We start from the raw sequence: 22,292 nt of genomic DNA, 5'->3' as shown, positions 1-22,292 counted from the left end.
ATGAAACCAATAATATGCATATCCTTGGTTCTGGGCCTGAGCTACAGGCAGTTAGATTTGGGTATGTCTTCAGGCGGAAATTGAAAAAAGTAGAGGGGTAGCTGTATGAGGTTTAACCTCTGGAGGCTGAAGAAATTTGACCTGTCCACGAGGGCCCTCACAGTGTTCTAGAGGAGCACCATCGAGAGCATACTGCCGCATCACAGTCTGGTATGGCATCTCCACCGCAGCTGGCACTACAGAGGGCGCTCGGCTCAGCTTAACCATTGGGTGCACACTCCCTGCCTCCAGGACACCTACAACACCAAGTGTCACAGGAAGGCCAAGAAGATTATCAAGATGGCGTATCAATCCAAGATGGCGTAGCAGCAAGATGTGTTTGTTTTTGTCCCATTTTTGTCCCGTGTAAATATTCAACTTTTTTCATTTTTTCTGTATACATTTCAATCTCTTTTTCCATTTTCAAATTAAATATAGCTTCCTACAACCCGCCTCACTCAACGTGGTACCTCCATTAGAAGCCAGCCAGCTAATTACCTACTAGCCATTTAATCATTGTTAGCCACTGCTAGCAGTCTTTACCTTTAGCACAGACACCAGCCACTTTAGCCGGATAATATTCGCCAGTCTGCACAGCGTGATATCATCCCGGAGGATATCAGATTGCTTTTTCCCCCACTACATCACCGGATTCCTGCCGCAAGCTCTGGACCATTACACCGGATCATCACAGCTAGCTAGCTGCTACCGAGTGGCTATCACCCTTGTCCAGAAGCAAGCACCAGTTAGCCCTGAGCTATGCCCATTCCCCTGGCTAGCAAAGAAACACCAACTACAACACCTCTCTTGTCAATTGGCCTGGACCCTCTGTTGACGCGGAGCCCCGCCGATCCATCACGACTGGTCTGCTGACGTATTTCAGCCGATGTGCACTCAACCAGCTTCTGCGTCGTTGATGTCGGTGAGGACCCAGCTACTATCCCCGGCCTGCTAGCTCTCTGAGCGCTGTGTCTCCCGCTCGCCTAGCGTAGCGACGACTGCCGAGATGCTCCCTGTTTTGTCCATTGCTGCTTATTGGACCCTATGATCACTCGGATACACAACTGATGCCTACTGGACTGTTCGTTAACACTGTACTTCATCTTGTTTATCTGTCAGCCGCAGCCTCGAACTCAGGCCCTCTGTGTAGCTAACTGACCCTCTCTGCCCATTCATTGCCATTTACTCATTGTTGTTGTCTTCACTGTTTACCCGTTGTTGTCTTAGCCCTCCAATCAACACCTGTGATTGCTTTATGCATCCCTCAAATGTCAATATGCCTTGTATACTGGGTAGCTCTCATTGTTTTGTTGTACTGCAGAGCCCCTAGTCCTGCTCTACATGTCTCGGTTAGCTACCTTGCCCCACCCCCCACATATGTGGAGACCGCACCTAGCTTAATTGGCGCTTCCAGAGATGCAGCCTCTCTCATCATCACCCAATGCCTAAGTTTACCTCCACTGTACTCGCACCCTACCATGCTCTTGTCTATGCTTTGTACCCTGAATCTATCCTACCACGTCCAGAAGTCTGCTCCTTTTACTATCTGTTCCGAACGCACTAGACGACCAGTTCTTATAGCCTTTAGCCATACCCTTATCCTACTCCTCCTCTATTACTCTGGGGATGTAGAGGTTAACCCAGGCCCTGTGTGGCCCCAGGCGCTCTCATTTGTTGACTTCTGTAACTGGAAAAGCCTTGGGTTCATGCATGTTAACATCAGAAGCCTCCTCCATAAGTTTGCTTAATTCACTGCTTTAGCACACTCCGCCAACAATAAAATTTCCATCCCTAATTTTCTGTCAAGATAGAACTGCTAAAGGGGGTGGGGTCGCAATCTACTGTAGAGATAGCCTGCAGAGTTCTGTCCTACTATCCAAGTCTGTGCCCAAACAGTTTGAGCATCTATTTTTAAAAATCCATCTCTCCAGAAATAAGTCTCTCACTGTTGTCGCTTATAGACCTCCCTCAGCTACCAGCTGTGCCATGGACACCACATGTGAATTGATTGCCCCCCATCTATCTCCAGAGTTTGTACTGTTAGGTGACATAAACGGCCGTCCTACAATCTAATCTAGATGCCCTCAATCTCACACAAATTATCAAGGAACCAACCAGGTACAACCCCAAATCCATAAACATGGGGACCCTCATAGATATCATCCTGACCAACTTGCCCTCCAAATACACCTCTTGTCACGTTCTGACCTTTATTTCCTTTGTTTTGTCTTTATTTAGTATGGTCAGGGCGGAGTTAGGGTGGGCAGTCTATGTTTGTTTTTCTATGTTGGTTTTTGTGTTCAGCCTAGTATGGTTCTCAATCAGAGGCAGGTGTCGTTAGTTGTCTCTGATTGAGAATCATACTTAGGTAGCCTGGGTTTCACTGTTGGTTTGTGGGTGTTTGTTTCCGTGTGAGTGTTTGTCGCCACACGGTCCTGTTTCGGTTTTCGTGTTCATCACATCGTTTATTGTTTTGTATTTCAGTGTTCAGTTAGTTTTTAATAAATTGTCATGAACACTTACCACGCTGCATCTTGGTCCGATCCTTACTCCTCTTCAGACGAAGAGGAAATCTGCCGTTACACCTCTGCTGTTTTCAAACAGGATCTCAGTGATCACTGCCTCATTGCCTGCATCCGTTATGGGATCGCAGTCAAACAACCACCCCTCATCACTTGCAAATGCTTCAAAAAACACTTCTGCTAGCAGGCCTTTCTAATCGACCTAGAAGGATATTGACCTCATCCCGTCAGCAGAGGATATCTGTTTTTTTCTTCAAAAGTGGCTTCCTCACCGTCTTAAATAAGTATACCCTTTTAAAAAAATTCAGAACTAAGAACAGATATAACCCTTGGTTCATTCCAGACTTGACTGCCATTGACCAGCTCAAAAACATCCTGTGGCGCACTGCACTGGCTTCAAATAGTCCCAGCGATATGCAACTTTTCAGTGAAGTCCGGAAACAATATACACAGTCAGTTAGGAAAGCAATTGGCAGCTTTTTTAAATAGAAATTAGCATCCTGCAGCACCAATTCAAAAAAGTTTTGGGACACTGTCAAGTCCATGGAGAATAAGAGCACCTCCTCTCAGCTGCCCACTGCACTGAAGCTAGGAAACACTGTCACCACCAATAAATCCACGATAATCGGTAATTTCAATAAGCATTTCTCTACGACTGGCCACACTTTCCACCTGGCTACCCCAACCCCGGCCAACAGCTCTGCACCCCCCGCAGCAACTGCAGCGATATAGTTTACTAATTAGCCTCCAACACTCTACTCAGCAAATTGGATGCAGTCTATCACAGTGCCATCCGTTTTGTCACCAAAGCCCCATATACCACCCACTATTGCAACCTGTATGCTCTCGTTGACTGGTCCTTGCTACATAATCGCTCACCTCACAGCACGCACTCCAGCAGGTATATTTTGCTGGTCATCCCCAAAGACAACATCTCCTTTGGCCATCATTCCTTCCAGTTCTCTGCTGCCAATGACTGGAACGAATTGCAAAAATGACTGAAGTTGGAGACTTATATCTCTCTCACTAACTTCAAGCATCGGCTGTCAGAGCAGCTTACCGATCTGTAAATAGCCCATCCAACCTACTACCTAACTCATCCCCATATTTGTTTTTGTTTTTTTCTGTTCTTTTGCACATCAGTATTTCTACTTATCTATCACTCCAGTGTTAATGGCTAAATTGTAATTACTTCTTCACTATGGCCTATGTATTGCCTTACCTCCTTACTTAATTTGCACACACTGTATACAGATTTTCTATTGTGTTATTGACTGTACGTTTGGTTATCCCATGTGTAACTCTGTGTTGTGGTTTTTGTCGCACCACTTTGCTTTATCTTGGCCAGGTCGCAGTTGTAAATGAGAACTCAATTGGCCTACCTGGTTAAATAAAGGTGAAATATATATATATATTTTAAGGGATCTAGCCACCCGATACACTGCCTGTTCTCGCCACTTCCATCACTCAGGCGCGGGCAGTACAAGAGCATCATGACAAAAACTAACAGACTGGCCAATAGTTTCTACCCCCCGGACCATCAGGCTGCTGAATAGCCACCAATAGTCAGCTACCTGCCCCCCCTCCCTGCTCCTTCAATGAACATTTTAAAGAGTCAGGGTAAAGCAATACCTGCTTCAAGTTACCTTTTTGCCTTTCAAAGAAACACTTAAAAATGCAGCTAAAAATGAGGCAGTCAGGAGTCTCCCACAGGATGTCTGTATCAAGTGGAGCAATTGTTTTGCTTTATGCACTGGTCACAGCTCACTGACCCTGCTATTGCTATACTTCACTGGACTTGGACAAAATGAATGACTAGGTGGTGTGTTAAAAGATAAATCCCTTGTTCTCAGACTCAGACTGTAGGGTCCCTGCTCAATGTGATGTAAAAGTAGATGGTATCCACATGCAGTACCAGTTGATGGTGAATTTCACCTTTTTTTAGCAATAATGTGCACTGGCACCTTATCGTATTTGTTGTATTGTTTTGATTTGTTTGCCTCCTGTGCCTGGCATTTATGAGGGTGTGTGCATAACTTTAACCCATGCTCATGCAATTTGCAAAGTTATTATAATATCCCATCCTCAGGAAGACAATGACATAATAATTCAACAAAACAAATTATGCAAACACTTCAAACCTTCACATCTACTTACTCTTTAAATCTTTTATGTTTATTTATTCATACCATCTGATTAGAATTTATTAGACCCATCCCCCTTCACTTCTGAGATGCTGTCAAGACTTTGACATAAATGGTTTAGTCTGTGAGCTAATTGGGCACCTGACCAGTGATATTCAGCAGCACTCTCTGGGCAGTTCAGATGTCAACACCCCCGTCTTGAGGTAACAATTTAAATAGCACACTGCAACATTTCTACCTAATGATAGCAGGTACCTCTCCATTACATCAACAAGTGGGGTAATTAGCACTATTAAGGCTGTCATTTGTTTCCAGAATAGACTGCAATTATTTGATTGGCTGGCCTGTAGGCTGTTTTAGATACCAACGGTCAGATATAATAGAACAACCCTAGTTAAATTTAAATTAAAGAATAGAAGCAAACATATTATAACATCATATATAAACACATAGGCTGGACAAACAGAGGTCTTTGAAGTTAATTTCTAAATGTGGTGTTTTTTTTAAAAGGACTGGAAAAACAGATCAGTCATCATTGCATAATTGCAACACATCTCACTTTGAACATTATCAAACATGGCAAAAATCATCCACAGTCAGAGAAAAAAGGTCAGACTTTGTCTGGAGAAGAAATCTTTGACTTGCTCTTTAAAGTCATTGGTATAAAAAAACTGAATGAAATGAAACAAACGGGAAAGGTCATTTTTTTGTCCCCTGAGCCAATTATTTGACATTTCATCAAGTCTGGCCTGTCCAGTGCTCTCTTATTTATATATATATTTATTTCATCTGAGGGTCAGTTCAGGGGAGGAAGATGGATGTAGAGCGGTGCAGATAGGAGTAATGCCATCAGAGGCTTTTAACCTCTGAGCAAATGAATTCATAGAGGGAGAATGAGTGGGGATCAGGGGAAGTGCTGAACCTGAGTACCCTACCAAGGCCCGCTAAGTATTCCACTGAGGACCACTCGGAATCTGCAAGGAGCAGAAAGAGAAAGGCCTCACACCTGAGACACGATTTGTATCAATCCAGGGTATTAGTGTACATTTGCAATCCCACTAGTGCAGACTGAGATTTTCCAGACACCTCTTTTTCTTAGAAGTAATTCTCACTCATTTGACAACTAAGCTCTTGCCTGTGAATAAAGTGAAGGACTATGTATTTAATCTACAGTATGTGCATCATATTCTAGATCTATTTTAATAGAGATTTGTATAATATACATTTTCTGTGAACTTCTCTGGATTATAAATTGAGAGATTGCATCACTTTTTGAGATGAACAAGATATGCTTGTGCATTTCATTACAGTAAATGGAGCTTGCTGTATGAATGAGAATGGGAAATCCATCCAGCTTTTTATGAGATTATCACATTAGATAACAAAGAAAGTAAATAATGCAATAAGGGTTGGATTAAATTGAGCCTTAAAGGGATACTTCGGGACTTTCGCAATGAGGCCATTTATCTACTTCCCCAGATTCAGATGAACTCATGGAAACCATTTGTATGTCTCTGTGTTAAGTATGAAAGAAGTTAGAGATAGTTTCGCTATCCAATGCTAACTAGAGTTAGCATGACTTCCAGCCATTGCGCTAACACCAGTTAGCAACTGCGCTAGTGCTAGTTAGCAACTTCCTTCAAACTGCATGCAAAAACATTAAAATGGTATCCATGAGTGCATCTGACTCTGGGGATGTAGCTAAAGGGCCTCATTGCCAAAATCCCAAAGTATCCCTTTAATCTCTCCTTTTCTAATAACTGGAACAATGAACTGGTCCAATATCCTCCCCTCACCTCTAATAGTACATCACAGCAGTACAGTTGCTTACTTTGGACAAACATAGGAGCATGAAATAGCTGAACAAAACGTAATCATGACATGGATGGAATAGGTACGGTAGGGCACTCTTTGTATCATAATGGCATACATGGAAAGATACTTCCACAACTTAGTGTGAAAGAATGCTGGGAGAAGGATAGAGCTCAGGGAGCCAGGGGTGAGCCCTAAAAACTGCTTATGTCATTGTATTGGGTTTCCATTGTAGGGGGGATGGTGGTTGGCCAGTGGCAGCATTCTTGTTCGCTCTGTCTCTCAGTCAGTGTTCACGGTCTGGTAGGACTGCTGACAGAGCAGAGCCATGCCAGCGAGCCAGCGGCGCCTCCACGGCGGCTAGGGCATCGAATAACAACAGCTCTTTAGCCCATTCAGCCCAATGTACCCAGGAATGAAGCCTCAATGGATCAATTCACCCATGTACTGTTGCAGAACAGGACCAACAGGGTGCATGGACACTGACTCTGACAGACACGTCAGAATCCGACTCAACACACTGGATGTATTCAGAAGAATACTACACCAGGGAATCTGGGATGTATTCACAAGAATAAGATTCAAAGAGGTGCATTTGGGAAAGACGGTATTACAGTGCATATCCCTGTGGGGTAGTACAGACATGAAGAATGTCATCAATGAGAGGCCCATGCCCCACCTCCAAATATAGACATTAATTTGTCTAATTTCTGATAAATTCAGTTTTTCATTTGTGAATTGAAGAATTGTTTGTTTTCACAATGTTGTATCTGTGGATACATGCAGCATGTTCCATATTCATAATATGTACTAAAAACAATTTTAAATTGTTTAAACCCATCGCTATTAATAACAGCATTCCATTGGCCTACATTTCAATGGGAAACATAAGTCTAATTGTCAGCTGGCACAACATACTTTAGAATGGCTTCCTAATGAATATGCTGAGAGCTGAATCAATTATTTAATCGGGCAACCCATCCTGAAATCTGTTCAGCCATGCTAAAAAACATTAATAATGAATTAGATATGCACTCACCTAACATAGCCAAGTGAAGCATAGTTTATGGGAGTGCAACAGGTCAGGAATGACATGATTAGTGATACTGGACTTTTCCCTCTGTTAGGCTTCTAGGCCTATGAAATACCTGAGGCATACAGAGACACACACTTGCATGTTTACATACACATATGGGCACTCACATTTATATAATGAATGTGTTTGTCAGGGAATCCAGTAATTAGCATGTAACAAGATGAGTAATTGTTCCCAAAATGCGTACTCCACAGATCCAAAGGACAATCAGACTGGTTCTCTTTTGAGAAGATAGAAAAATAAATGTTGGTAGCATAGAGGCTGTACTAATTATAAAAATGCCACAAGAAAGTATAGATTATATTAATAGCTATATATTAGTAGCATCAATTTCCTGTGTTTGAGGGGTGCAAAATCCACTTGTCACATAAATCTCGCTGGATTGATTGCTTTAATTTGACTCTTGTGACTCTTTCATACTCTTGTTTGTGCCTGTTGTTTTTTTTACCGTTATTGTTACGACTGCGGAAATGTTTGTCAGACACACACAGGTAATGTCTGAAATATGCTCAATGGAAAACATTGGCTTTCTGTTGAATCTATAAGAATGTTATCGGGGATTTATTGCAACATCTTGACACTTAAATTACAAGAAGGAGAAGAAAGAGAACCTTATTTTGATGGGTATTTATTTTTTGTGGAATTTAAAAAAGTAGTAATTTGATACGCTGAAATGAAAACAGCTTCCAAAAATTAACACTCAGGTTATAGTGATATTATGTTTGATCTCGCTAACAATGTAAAGTATGCTTAGATGGGTGTATTCTAGAGCCAAGCTTGTTGATGTTTAAGATGTTATTGACACACGTGGAATTATGTAACAGAATGTGACAACAGTAGTTAATGAGGCAGTCTAGACAGCGCAGGTGAGTGCAGGGTAGACAGAGCAGACAGAGCAAGTGTTTGATGGTTGTCCCCACCCTTTACGTTAATTGATTAATATATCAAAATGCAGCCAGTGTATTTGTGCAAATTAGGCACACATAATTGTATATATTTTTAACACAAAAAATATATATAAAAAAATACCTGATACAATAACAAAATGTATATATATGAGTGCATTCTAAGATTATTTTTTTTTTTAACAATAATTTAAATTACCTCAATTCCCACTAAAATCCTTGAACTGTCATTGCCAATAAAATGTTTAATGTGATTGGCAATTTTGGATGAATTATAAACATTTATTTAAATGCATTGATTATAATTGTTTTTAAAACTTCTTACCAATTGTTATGACCATTATGAGATTATACCCAAAATGTATTATGTTTAGAGGTGTTAGAAATGTAATAACAGATCTTGGTTCATATTTATGTTTCATGTATGCTTACTAAAAGCCTCCTAATCCTAACCACCCATACAGATGTTCAGATAGCGAACTGTCTCCTGAATGAAGGGGTAAAGATTCAAATCAATGCCACCCCTATACAATTCAACCTTTTCCCATCTGTTCTGCATCATCTGATAAATATCATCAGAGAAATAGAGCACTGTCCTATTTTATTCTGGTCCGACCTGCCACTTCTACTTGCAACTGCAAGTCTCTTACAGGCACTGGAGAAATAGCTGTGGAATCAGCCATTTAAATGTTTTCCCATTTGACTCAATTGAATCTACTTTCAGTTGTGGGACAGGCTGAGATGTGACCACAAGTGTTTGAATGCACGCACAGTGGTCAACTGCTTCTATAGGATCTATCATGTGGTCTTCTTCAAAGGTAAGGTGTTGTGCCTCTCAATTTCAGCAGCATTTTCACCCATGCCTCTCAGGCGTGACACCATGGAGACTCCATTAAGAAACACTGCTGTAGAGTGAAGAGGAAAATAGAAAGGCCATTCCCACTGGGCACAAACTGGTTGAATCTTCACCATCATAAAAAAACAATAGGCTAAGCAGCACATCCTATTGGAGAATTTACAATATGCCTAGAATTTCAAGCTTGATTTCAAATGTAATTATATTTAGTAATGTTGAATTGTGTTTGGTTCACGTCCACATCTCAACCAAAAATCTAAGTTAAAGTATGGTGCATTTAAAGTTTGATTTGATTAGATTTAGTCCTATTTTTAACTTAGATTTTTGGTTGAGATTGAGATGTGAATCCAACATGTCAATTATTAATTTATAGACAAACTGTAATTAAAGCCAGACTAAATCAGTGGCACAGATGGAACTATCCAAGCAGAAGATACATCTCCTTCAAATGTTGATATTTGATTGTGTTGACAACCAAACACAATTAAATATCACTTTTGAAATACAATAAATAGCCTATTAACTTGTTAACAAATTATAAGTTGGATTCACTTCTCCAACGCACCCAAAAATGTAAGTTTCCTCTTAAATGTAAAGTCCCCAATGTTATCTGATGATGTATGACTTAATGACAACATCGAGTGTCCACCAAATGACCATATCTTGGCGCATGACAAATATGATGTTGCTTGCTTACGTGCCATAGGCATCCATTACACAGGGGATTGGCTACTACGGCACATTGACTGTCTTGTAGCCAATGAGAAAAGCTTTCCCGTGATATGCAGTTGACCTGGATGGGACAAAGCAAGGCCTAGAACCTTTTATGCATAACACGGAATCCAAACCGGCTGCGTGCGTGTGCCATCGTGCTTAAATGTATTTTGTCCCCCCACACCAAACGCAATCACGATATCAGCTGATGTACGAAGGGCTATATAAATACATTTGATTTGATTTGATTTGATTTGAATCACGACACGCAGGTTAAAATATCAAAACAAATTCTGAACCAATTACATTAATTTGGGGACAGGTCGAAAAGCATTAAACATTTATGGTAATTTAGCTAGCTTGCACTTGCTAGCTAATTTGTCCTATTTAGCTAGCTTGCTGTTGTACCTTTTCTTAGTTAAAACTTCTTAGGGCTGCAATTCCGTTAACGGGATGATATGACAACAGCCAGTGAAAGTGCAGGGCGCCAAATTCAAAACAACAGAAATCTCATGGTTATAATTCCTCAAACATACATGCATCTTATACCGTTTTAAAGGTAATCTTGTTGTTAATCCCACCACAGTGTCCAATTTCAAATAGGCTTTACGACGAAAGCACCACAAACGATTATGTTAGGTCACCACCAAGCCACAGAAAAACACAGCCATTTTTCCAGCCAAAGATGACACTCATAGGACTTCATGTTACACAATACATGTATGTTTTGTTTGATGAAGTTCATATTTATATAAAAAAATTGGAGTTTACATTGGAGCGTTACGTTCATTAGTTCCAAAAACATCCAGTGATTTTGCATAGCCACATCGATTCAACAGAAATACTCATCATAAATGTAGATGATAATACAAGTTATACACATGGAATTATAGATATACCTCTCCTTAATGCAACCGCTGTGTCAGATTTCAAAAGAAATTACTGAAAGAGCAAACCATGCAATAATCTGAGACGGCGCCCAGAAAATTAATCAAATTAGCCGCCATGTTGGAGTCAACAGAAATCAGAAATTACATGATAAATATTCCCTTACCTTTGATGATCTTCATCAGAATTCACTCCCAGGAATCGCAGTTCCACAATAAATGCTTGATTTGTTCGATAATGTCCATTATTTATGTCCAAGTAGCTGCTTTTGTTAGCGTTAGGTACGCTTGTGCATTTGGACAAAAATTTCAAAAAGTTATATTACAGGTCAAAGTAAGTATAGGTCGAAGTAAGTAAGTAAGTAAGTAAGTAAGTAAGTATAGAATCAATCATTAGGATGTTTTTATCATAAATCTTCAACAAAGTTCCAACCAGAGAATTCCTTTGTGTCTACAGAAGCAACGGAACGCAAGTCGATATCATGTGGAATGCGCATGACCAGGAAATGGCTCTCTGCCAGTAAGCTGACTCATTCAGCTCTTATTAAGTCCCACAACACATCAGAACCCTCATTCAAGTTTCCAAAGACGGTTGACATCTAGTGGAAGCCCTAGGAAGTGCAACTTCATTCATATCCCAATGTGAATTCAATAGGGCCTGGGTTGAAAATATACCAACCTCAGATTTCTCACATTCTGTTTGGATTTCTTCTCAGGTTTTTGCCTGCCATATGAGTTCTGTTATACTCACAGACATCATTCAAACAATTTTAGAAACCTCATCAGAGTGTTTTCTATCCAATACTACTAGTAATATTAGCAACTGAGACTGAGGAGCAGGCTGTTTACTCTGGGCAACTCTGGGCACCTTTCATCCAAGCTACTCAATACTGCCCCTGCAGCCATAAGAAGTTTTAAGGACACATACGTAACCAGGTTTGTGTTTGATAAGACATTTTTATATATGTTTTATGTATATCTGTATTTTTATATTGTTTTTGTAAACCGTTTATTTGTATGTGGGACCAATACATTGCATATGCCAAGGTTGAACGTTCAGTCACTTTGGAGAAGTTTAAAAAACACTTGGATATCCACTGTATGTCCCCCGACATCAACACAATGTTTGAGAGAGGTTGATGTTGTAGAAATTTAGTTTCTATAGTGAACAATAACTTTAAGCATATCCAGTGTGCAAAAACAGTGCAATTTCCACATTCGGACACTTTGGAGAGGTTGAAAGGACACTTGGTCGGCGGTCCGGAGCCTCCGGCGACGGTTCCCAGTTCGGAGTCCCAGGCGAAGATCGATGTTCCGACGATCTACGGTCCGGAGTCCCCGGCGACGGTCTACGGTCCGGAGCTTCCAGCGATGATCCCCGCACCAGAGGCGCCACCGAAGTTGGGGGAGCCACGAGCAGATCGAGGTCTACGTCCCACACCGGAGCCATCACTGAGGGTAGGTGCCCACCCGGACCCTCCCCTATATGTTCAGGTTTGCGGCCGGAGTCCGCACCTTTGGGGGGGGCGGTACTGTCACGCCCTGACCTTAAATGCAATGCAAACGATTCATGTCGAATCTGAGTTGACGAGACAAGGCTGCTGCGCTTGTTGTTGAACAAATCAATCTTTGAGCACTATTTATTGACAGTCAAGGGATGGAAAGACATCAAGGTGAAATCAAATTCAAATCACATTTTATTGGGTCACAATCATTTTTAGCAGATGTTTTTATGGGTGTAGTGAAAAGCTTGTGTTCCTAACTCCAACAGCGCAGCAGTAACTAACAACTCACAAGAATACACACATCTAAAAGTAAAATGAATAGAATTAAGAAATATTAGGACAAATAATGTGGGAGTGATATTGACTAAAATACAGTAGAATAGAATACAGTATATACATATGAAATGAGTAAAGCAGTTTGTAAACATTATTAAAGTGGCCAGTGATTCCATGTCGATGTACATACTGTAGGGCAGCAGCCTTTTAAGGTGCAGGGTTGAGTAACCGGGTGGTCGCCGGCTAGAGATGGAAATTTAACACTCTGATGGCCTTGAGATAGAAGCTGTTTTTCAGTCTGTCAGTCCAAGCTTTGATGCACCTGTACTGACCTTGCCTTCTGGATGGTATAGCAGAATGAACAGGCCAGGGCTCTGGTGGTTGATGTCCTTGATGCTATTTTTGGCTTCCCAACGACATCGGGTGCTGTAGGTCCTGGAGGCCAGGCAGTGTGCCTCCAGTGATGCATTAGGCAGACTGCACCACCCTCTGGAGGGCCCTGCGGTTGAGCGCGGTGCAGTTGTCATACCAGGCGGTGATACAGCCCGACAGGATGCTCTCTGTTGTGCATCTGTAAAAGTTTGTGAGGGTCTTAGGGGCCAAGTCAAATTTCTTCAGCCTCCTGTGGTTGAAGAGGCGCTGTTGCACCTTCTTCACCACACTGTCTGTGTGGATGGACCATTTCAGATGGTCAGTGATGTGTACACAGAGGAACTTGAAGCTTTTCACTTCCTCCACTTTGGGCCCGTCGATGTGGATAGGGGCGTGCTCCCTCTGCTGTTTCCTGAAGTCCACGATCATCTCCTTTGGTTTTTTTTTACGTTGAGGGAGAGGTTAGTTTCCTGGCACCACTCCGCCAGGGCCCTCACCTCCTCCCTATAGGCTGTCTCGTCATTGTTGGTAATCAGGCCTGTGTCGTCTGCAAACTTGATGATTGATTTGGAGGCGTGCGTGGCCAAGCAGTCATGGGTGAACAGGGAGTACAGGAGGGGACTCAGCATGCACCCTTGTGGGGCATTTTACATCGGTATTCCTCTTATCCAGATGGGATAGGGCAGTGCAATGGCGATTGCATCGTCTGTGGATCTTTTGGGGCGGTGTGTAAATTGAAGTGTAGGTTTTGTTAATTCATGTTTAAGTTGATTTTGCTGTAGATATATTGTTTCACAATAATGTGTGTTATGGTACAGTAGGCCTACTGCATCAATGTGTATCACAGTGGAATGTTTAGGAAATAAAAAATGTTCACATAAGCAGATAATTCAGCAGTAGAATTAGATTTAAAAAAAAAACAGATTAAAAAAACACCTTATGGAACAGCGGGGACTGAGAAGCAACACAAGCATTGGCACAGACACATGGGTACACACGCACACGATAACATACGCACTATACATACACATGCATTTAGTACTGTCGATATGTGCTAGTGGTGGAGTAGGGGACTGAGGGCACACAGTGTGTTGTGAAATCTGTGAATCTATTGTTTAAGCATTCAAGGGCTCTGTCACCTAATGTTTTATCATTCAAGGGCAATGTAATTACAGATTATAATGAAAGTGCAATCATAGCCTTTTACTGTATACTGTATACACTGCCAATTGAGTTTTGTTAGTAAAACATTTTTCAATGGAAAGGCGAGTTAGAAGGTTAGGTCAAGATTTGAAGGCACATTTCAGCAGTTTAAATAACGAATAAATATATTGAAATTTAGCAATCCAAAGTAATTTAAAGTCGATGCATTCCAAAATGTGGTAATATTATACAATACGTAAATTGCACATGGATGCCAATTTAACGATACCATACAGGAAATGTATCTTGACATTAGTTTGATGCTCTTTATTACTCCTTCATATGTCTTCCGTCGCCGTTCTTTCATATTATTTTCTCAAAAGCGTTAAAAGCCAAGTCACAGTGGGCTTCGCTCTGGGGGAAGAGGAATGCCGTCTCTGCTCGGCTGCACTCCTCTGCCAACTTGGCTAAACTGTCATTGGCCTGCTGTTTCTGAGGAGGTCCTCTCTTCTCCACAGCCTAACAAACTCTGGCATGTGTCTTTGGCTCTTTGATTTATAAACTGATATTAGGCATGTCAAAGCACCCACAACACACATCAAACGCTTATCCCTAGATCCCTCTGAACTCCTCTGCAGGCTCGGAGACAGGGGAGTTTATAACCTCTCACAAATTGTTCAGCTCTGCATGGGACGGGCAGGGCGAAGAGGGCTCGATGTTTTTGTAAGTGTGTGTGTGTGTGTGTGTGTGTGTGTGTGTGTGAGAAAAGAGTGACAGTAAGAGTTCAGATAAACCTCAGTAAAATGAAGACTAACATTTGACATTATACAATCTCTGTCTGAGGACAACCCAAGGACACTGTTGTTTGACATAGAAAAGTATACATGATCAGTCTTCCCTGTATCTGTCTCTCTCCCACACATCAATGCAGCTAGGATGAAGGACACACAGAGGAAGCAAGTGTTTTTATTTTCTTCACTGAAACAGAGGAGCCTCATTGATAAGCATCACTCAATCATACCTGTCATCCACTTAAAAGCTTTGCAGGGGGCCTTCCCCACACTTGAATGCTTAGTGAAAACCAGCCCTTTGAAAAGACAAAAACACGACATCAGCCTCCTAATGATCCCGCTATTCCTGCTGCCTTATCTTCAGCAGGGTAATGACATTTCTGTTCACTTGATGTACACCACTTTTCATATGTGCCCATGGCTCCAATTATGAAGGGGGAGTCCAGCGGTTTTCCAGTGTGTTTAATGAAACATTTCTTTCCCTTTATTTGGAGCAGTGACACTGAATCTGGAAGCTGGCAATCAACAGTCGACTGGTCTTTTGAAGTGCTATGCCAGATCTAAAACACTTACATATGCCCTGGGCTTCTGTTATTGTAGAGCATGGGAAGTTAAAAGACATTGGGAATAAACATGCCACAGTTGTGCATTCTGAAGCCATCGTATGAATTCATAATGTCTCTTTGGATTCAGAAAACACCTGCTAACTATTATCCTCAAGAGAAAAAAATATTTTAAGGCAATTAAGATGCTAGGGCTTGTCTTGATATTCCTTTGGGTAGTTAAAGAGGAGGACCAGCTTGTAATGTATGAGTTTTTCTTGTTCTATTCAAAGGTGCCCATGTACTGTATGTTCATACTGTGTGCACAACTGTTGCAGATAAAGTGAAAATATGTATTATAATGGTTGGATTGCAGCACCTTTCACGTTGGATTCTACCCATAGTGTTTTGTTCTAGGTTATATGTACAGTACCAGTCTAAAGTTTGGACACGCTCAATCAAGAGTTTTTCTTTATGTTTACTTTTCTACATTGTAGAATGATAGTGAAGACATAAAAACTATGAAATACCTATGAAATAACACATGGAATCACATATAAAATCCTGTGGCGTTCTGCACTAGCATCGAGAAGTCCCCACAACATGCAACTTTTCAGGGAAGTCAGGAACCGATATACACAGTCACTTAGGAAAGCAAAGGCTAGCTTTTTCAAGCAGAAATGTGCATCCTGCAGCACTAATTCCAAAAGGTTTTGGGACACTATAAAGTCCATGGAGAATAAGAACACCTCCTCCAGGAGGCTAGGAAACACTGTCACCACCAATAAATCCACAATAATCATGAATTTCAAGAAGCATTTCTCTACGGCTGGCCGTGCTTTCCACCTGGCAACCCCAACCCCGGCCAACAGCTCTGCACCCCCCACAGCACCTGGCCCAAGACAATACTTCGGTAATGTCATTTACAAAATAGCCTCCAACATTCTACTCAGCATATTGGATGCAGTTTATCACAGTGCCATGCATTTTGTAACCAAAGCCCCATATACTACCAACCACTGTGATCTGTATGCTCTCGTTGGTTGGCCTTCACAACATATTCGTCACCAAACCCACTGGCTCAGGTCATCTATGTCTTTGCTAGGTAAAGCCTCGCCTTATCTCAGCTCACTATCGGAAGTTGACATACACCTTCGCCAAATACATTTAAACTCAGTTTTTGCAATTCCTGACATTTAATCCTAGTAAAAAAAAGTCATTGTCTTAGGTCAGTTAGGCTCACCACATTATTTTAAGAATGTGAAATGTCAGAATATGTTATTTCTTTCATCACATTCCCAGTGGGTCAGAAGTTTACATACACTCAATTAGTATTTGGTAGCATTGCCTTTAAATGGTTTAACTTGAGTCAAACATTTCAGGTAGCCTTCCACAAGCTTTCCAGAATAAGTTGGGTGAATTTTGGCCCATTCCTCCTGACAGAGCTGGTGGTGTAACTGAGTCAGGTTTGTAGGCCTCCTTGATCTAACGTGCTTTTTCAGTTCTGCCCACACATTCTCTATAGGATTGAGGGCTTTGTGTTGGCCATTCCAATACCTTGACATTGTTGTCCTTAAGCCGTTTTGCCACAACTTTGGAGGTATGCTTGGGGTCATTGTCCATTTGGAAGACCCATTTGCTTTAACTTCCTGACTGATGTCTTGAGATGTTGCTTCAATATATCCACATCATTTTCCATCCTCATGATGCCATCTATTTTGTGAAGTGCACCAGCCCCTCCTACAGCAAAGCACCCCCACAACATGATGCTGCCACCCCCGTGCTTCACGGTGTTCTTCGCCTTGCAAGTGTCCCTCTTTTTCCTCCAAACATAACGATGGTCAGTATGGCCAAGCAGTTCTATTTTTGTTTCATCAGACCAGAGGACATTTCTCCAAAAAGTATGATCTTTGTCCGCATGTGCAGTTGCAAACCATAGTCTGGCTTTTTTTATGGCGGTTTTGGAGCAGTGGCTTCTTCTTTGCTGAACAGCCTTTCAGGTTATGCCGATATAGGACTCGTTTCACTGGGGATATAGATACTTTTGTACATGTTTTTCCCACCATCTTCACAAGGTCCTTTGCTGTTGTTCTGGGATTGATTTGCACTTTTCACACCAACGTACGACAGAGACGTTCGCTCCTTCCTGAGCGGTATGACGGCTGCGTGGCCCCATGGTGTTTATGCTTCCGCTTCCATCGTTTGTACAGATACACGTGGTATCTTCAGGCTTTTGTAAATTGCTCCCAAGGATGAACCAGACTTGTGGAGGTCTACAATTTCTTTCTGAAGTCTTGGCTGGTTTCTTTTGATTTTCCCATGATATCAAGCAAAGAGGCACTGAGTTTGAAGGTAGGCCTTGAAATACATCCACAGGTACACCTCCAATTGACTCAAATGATGTCAATTAGCCTATCAGAAGCTTCTAAAGCCATGACATCCTTTTCTGGAATTTTATAAGCTGTTTAAAGGCACAGTCAACTTCGTGTAAACTTCTGACCTACTGGAATTGTGATACAGTGAATTTTAACCTGTTGCGACGAGCAATCCCGTATCCAGGAGCGTAATTATAGCCTCAAGCACATTCCCATAACGCAACGTTAACTATTCATGAAAATCGCAAATGAAATGAAATAAATACATTGGCTCACAAGCTTAGCCTTTTGTTAAAAACACTGTCATCTCAGATTTTCAAAAAATGCTTTTCAACCATAGCTACACAAGCATTTGTGTAAGAGTATTGATAGCTAGCATAGCATTAAGCCTAGCATTTAGCAGGCAACATTTTCACAAAAACAAGAAAAGCATTCAAATAAAATAATTTACCTTTGAAGAACTTTGGATGTTTTCAATGAGGAGACTCTCAGTTAGATAGCAAATGTTCAGTTTTTCCAAAATGATTCTTTGTGTAGGAGAAATCGCTCCGTTTCGTTCATCACGTTTGGCTAAGAAAAAAAATGAAAATTTAGTCATTACAACGCAAACTGTTTTCCAAATTAACTCCATAATATCGACAGAAACATGGTAAACGTTGTTTAGAATCAATCCTCAAGGTGTTTTTCACATATCTTTCGATGATAAATCATTCGGGGCAGTTGACTTTCTCTTCTGAACCAAATGGGAACGTGCATGCACCTGGAGATTACGCAATAGTTTCGACGGACGACACAGAGCGGACACCTGGTAAATGTAATCTCTTACGGTCAATTTTCCAATGATATGCCTACAAATACGTCACAATGCTGCAAACACCTTGGGGAAACGACAGAAAGTGTAGGCTCATTCCTTGCGCATTCACAGCCATATAAGGAGACATTGGAACACAGCGCCTTCATAATCTGGCTCACTTCCTGTATGAAATTTCATCTTGGTTTCGCATGTAGCATTAGTTCTGGGGCACTCACAGACAATATCTTTGCAGTTTTGGAAATGTCAGAGTGTTATCATTCCAAAGCTGTCAATTATATGCATAGTCGAGCATCTTTTCGTGTCAAAATATCTTGTTTAAAACGGGAACGTTTTTCATCCAAAAATGAAATACTGCCCCTAGAGGTTCAAGAGGTTAAGTCAAATAATCTGTCTGTAAACAATTGTTGGAAAATGACTTGTGTCATGTCCTAACCTACCTGCTAAAACTATAGTTTGGTAACAAGAAATTTGTGGATTGATTGAAAAACTAGTTTTAATGACTCCAACCTAAGTGTATGTAAACTTCCGATTTCAACTATATTAATGACTATACTCTTGTGATAATTTAGGAGTGCAATGTTATAGTTTTAGAGGTTAACAATTCACCCCTGCAACATTTGACTTCAACATGAAAGTATCTAACAACATTTTACCATACATACATGTACCATAATACAAATGTTGTGAGTCAAAAGATTACAGATTTCCCCTTGGATTAGTGCTGTAACGTCCACAGTCTTTTTGCTTCACAGCTGGGGAAGTCATCTCTTAGTTTTCCTGTGCCTTTTTCTCCATGCAGAACAGATGCTGCAATAAACATCACTGGGGCCACCTACATACTTTTACAAAGATACAGATTTATAGGACAGGACAGCGTATGGGCCATGCTGCTGGGCATGCAACCCTTGCAGCTCTCATTATTTTTAGTCTCATAAACGCTTGATTCAATTAAATTGTCAATTTAATTGCACTTGGTTTAGGGGGAAGGCACATAAAAAAGGATATTATGTATGCCACAGATCTGGAGGTTCATTCATTTTGATCTTTCACTTTTATGGATCTAATGTAAATAAAATTAAATGATGTGTGGAAAGACTGGCAAACCAACCTGGCCTCCACATAACTGACAGAATTCCATGTGGACTGGGACATTGGAAATGTAATCAAAGCCTACTGGATAACAATTTATAACTTACTTTTTCCAGCACAACACAGCAGATCCCCTTATTGTATGGGACACTATCAAATTAACCTTATTAGAAGCCATTCAATTCAATACTCATCTTTAAACAAAAGAGAATACACTAACAATGGAAATAGTGGAACTAACAGCACAGGTAGATACAGTAGCAAAATAAACTGTACTATAGATGCACAGAATAAGTTAGAGGGAAAAACAAAAAGAACCAGAGGAAAGTACTCAATTACGATCAAGTGTAATCTAGGAAAAGATAATAAACCAAACTGCATGGAAAAAGGTGAAAAATGCAATTATTTTTTATTTCTTATCTTGACGGAGTCATGTATGATTCTCCAAATTATTTTGAAAGAGGAAGCAAAATACATTTTATTTTCAGTCTCCTCTATTGCCACTGAATGATGTTAGCTGTAAAGCCTCTTACACTTCAATATTGTGATACAAAAATCCTGCTGAAATGCATAGCACAGAATTTAAAGGGTTTTTATCAGATATTGTCCATTCTGATCAGACAGTTTTTTTTACATGGACGATACATACAGATAATATACGACAATTATAGGAAACAATAGAACAATATGAAACATCAAAGAAACCAGGCCTGGTCTTCATAGCAGATGTTGAAAGGTTTTTGATAAAGTACGACTAGAATTTATATATAAATGCCTGGACTATTTTTATTTTGGCAAATCTCTTATACAATGAGAGGAAGTTATTTATAACATCCCCAGGTGTAAAATTGTAAATAATGGTTACTTTTCAGAAAGTATTTAAATGTTAAGAGGAGTAAAACAAGGCTGTCCACTGTCTCCATATCTATTAGTTATGTCCATCAAAATGCAAGCTATTAAAATCAGATCCAACAAGAACATCATGGGGTTAGAAATCTAGGTCTTAATTAAAAACCTTGAGTTTCAATGCATGCCGATGACTCAACTTTTCTCTTAAATCTGCCGTCTGGATTCCAGCATGGTCTCATTGATGATTTTGCTCACTTCTCTAGCCTCTCTGTACTAAAACCCAATTATGATAAGTGTACCATATTCCATATTGGTTCGTTAAAATACACAACCTTTTCATTACCCTGTAGTTTATTAACAATGAAATGGGCTGGTGGTGAAGTAGACATTCATGGTATTCATATTCCTAAATATATAAATCTAAATATATAACTTAACTTACCACAGCAAATCAAATCAAATTTTATTGCAGTTACGAAATACATACTAGGACCAGCAATGTCGGTGGGGGGGGGTTGACTTAGAAAATAGAAAGTTAATAAAAATAGACAAGATCCCATGGAGAAGTAAATAGAATTATGTGGGAAAATCGTACTGATGAACTGTTCAGTCATATCACAGTTTACTTATTTACTTATGGTGCTGCATACTCCAGATGACTCATTTTTTAAATCAAACGAGAAAAACACATTTCACTTCATTTGGAATGCTAAGCCAGATAAAATTAAATGTGCCTATTTATATAATAAATATGAGTTTGGGAGACTGAATTGATTACATATTAAAGCATTAAGCATCTCACTAAAAGCATCACTAATACATCAGTTATGCATAAACCCAAACTTGTTCTCCAGTAGATCTTTAAAAAATGCTCACCCTCAAAATTTTATTTTAGCCTTTACACAGATTACAACTTCTCATTTTTGGTTAATTGAAAATGAATCCTTGTTCCTTCAACATGCCATACAAAGCTAGTTGCAATTAATATCTTATCCTCCAGAAAAGACAAAACAAACATTAAATCAAATATTATAGTTAAACTCAAATATACTGATTAATAAAAAAACATTCTCTATGGATTAAAAAAATAGTATATTTATTAATAATATTATGAATAGGAATGGTTATGTCACACATGCAGCAATTAAAAATGTATGGGAATGTTGGCTGAATCCAAAGTTAAAACCATTTGAATGCAGCATTACCGCAAAAATGGAGGAGGCAAGGGGATGAGGGAGAAAGTAGGGAATATGATTGTCTGTTATATATTAAAGACCAAAATTGTTTAAAAAAAGATTGGAATAAATAGACAAATATATCAGTTTGAGCACAACAATTTCGACAGCTACGCCATACAGGTTGCAAAATAGCTGGGAAGAGATTTTCGAAGTACCGATTCCATTGCACATGGTGAATCAAATGATATACAAAACAACACTTTTTTCAACATTTCCTGTTTTTCAATTTAAATTATAATAGAAAATTATTGCCACCAACTGAATGTTATATACATGTACAGAGCATTCGGAAAGTATTCAGATCCCTTCCATTTTTCCACATT

Source organism: Oncorhynchus masou, chromosome 12 (assembly GCF_036934945.1).
Source record: "Oncorhynchus masou masou isolate Uvic2021 chromosome 12, UVic_Omas_1.1, whole genome shotgun sequence".
Lineage (NCBI taxonomy): Eukaryota > Metazoa > Chordata > Actinopteri > Salmoniformes > Salmonidae > Oncorhynchus > Oncorhynchus masou.
This window is presented reverse-complemented; position numbering follows the sequence as displayed.